Below are 2,107 nucleotides of genomic sequence, written 5' to 3' on the forward strand. Positions count from 1 at the left end.
GGGGAGCCCCGGCCGAGGGGGAAGGGGAGATGCCGGCCGGGGCTACGGGAACCGGCACCCACCCCGCCTTGCGTGGCTCAGGGCCCGCGCTTTCAGCTTCCTTCCTCTGCCCGGCGCAACTGCCGCGCAAGGTGCGCGGGACGGCGGTTCCCTCCGCTGGGGGGAGCGTGCGGAAGGGGCGGGCAAGAAACGCCCGCGGTGCGGGGGTGTGCATGCGAGCGGGGGTGCGGAGGTGTTTGTTCCAGGTGTGTGTGGAGTGGGAGTGCATTTTTGTGCGTGTGTTTGCACCTGTGAATGTTTGTGTGTGCATGTGTGTCTGTGCAAGTATGTGCCTGTGTGGGTGCGTTTGTGTGCAGGACTGTGCTGTCGTCTGGAATGTGGGTGGACATGTGCATTGTGTGCTGTGTGATCGTGGGTGTGTACAGAGTGTGCACAGAGTGCATGTATGTGTGTGCTTCTGTGTGCTCGTGTGACTCCGTGCTTGTAAGTGCAGGTGTTTGTTCCTGTGTGTTTTGTGTGCATGCTTTTGTGTGTGCGAGAGTGTGCATGGATCTGGCCTTGTGCATCTGTGTGTAAGTGTATTTGTGTGTCTGTGCATCTGTATATGTGTTCTTACACATGTCAACATGTGTATACCTCTGCCTATGCTTTTGTCTTTCACAAGTGTGTGTATATTTTCATTATAGGTTTCCATGTGTGCATTTTTATGTGGATGTGCATATTTGTGCATGTGTGTCAGTGCATGGGTATAAACTGAAGTGCAATGTACACAAGTGTGTGAGCTGGGAAATTTTGGCAGGCAGGCAGTCACAAAGCGTGGATCTTTGTATGTTCATCTGCACAAGGTTTTGCATTCCCCTGTGTTGAATAGTGTCTGTGGAGTTTGTATGTGCATGGAGTGCAGTTGTGGAAAGGTATGTTCTGCTGAGGAGCTGTTTTCAATGAGGATGTGGATGTGATGTGAGTCTTTCTATATATGTATGTGTAGGGGCATATGTGAATTTGTATCACGGATGATAGTACTGAAGGAGTCTGGAAAGGTAATGATTCATCCTTTACTCCCAAAGCATGATGCAAAAGAAGTTTGCATGGCCATGAGTCTGCTCCCATGAGGGTGTAGGGGTGAGCAATATTTGCCTTCCTTCCACCTTAGCTCTGCTGTGTTTTAGTGAGGCCAAAGGCATTTAGCAGAGTCTAGCCCTGCACGTGGCTGGCTGAACTCGTCTCTGTAGGTACAAGGCTGCATGTGGCTGGCAAGAGGGAAGAATTATCTTTAGCTGCAAGTGCTGACAGTAACCGGCCCCATTGGATCCATGCAGGTTTGTTTACCGGGGAGAGGAAAAGGTATATATTTCATGGCCTTGTGTACTGTCTACAGCCCTCTCTTGCAGACACATAAGTCTCCGAGAGTGACTGTTGTAATTTAAACTTGGTGGGTTTGTTTGCTTCTGCTGCAGTGGCTCAGGAATGCGATCTCACAGGTGACACAAACCCTCTGCTGGTGTTAAGGGAGCTGCCATGTTAGGGTCAACCTTTTGACATAATTTCAGTGGTCCCTGTTTTAGGTGACATGAGATGGGTGAAAAACACTCTGTTCAGAATCTGTATTCATTCAAATAATTCCAATATATCTTTCTTTACTATGTACTTGTTTAAATATATATATATGTAACTGGAATCCATTTTTCAGGAATGTTTCAAAACTGAAGACTTGTGCTTTCAGAAAAGCATAAATGGCCTCACTTCTAGCATTCAACTTTTTAGTTTATGTGCTTGGAATAAATTCTGCCCTTATTCTCCCAAGAACACTTTCCTGCTCTGGAACTCAAATCTCCTTGGGGTAAATATTTCATTAGTTACTCAGGATAAGAAATAGGTATTGAAGACCTAGACTTACTATTAGTTATAAATAATGAACTGCATAGCTCCGTACTTATTTAGTACGTAACTTATTTAGGAGGCTTATTTTGATGCTTTTAGAAGTCATGTGTGTTTAATAAACAGTAAGATTTACACTGTGGGTTACCTGTATTACTTATGAAAACTTAATTATTACTTATGAAAATTTCCTTCCTTCCTTCCTGCCTGCCTGCCTCTCTCCCTCCCC

This window comes from Chaetura pelagica, unplaced genomic scaffold (assembly GCF_000747805.2).
Source record: "Chaetura pelagica isolate M959 unplaced genomic scaffold, ChaPel_1.0 scaffold53, whole genome shotgun sequence".
NCBI lineage: Eukaryota > Metazoa > Chordata > Aves > Apodiformes > Apodidae > Chaetura > Chaetura pelagica.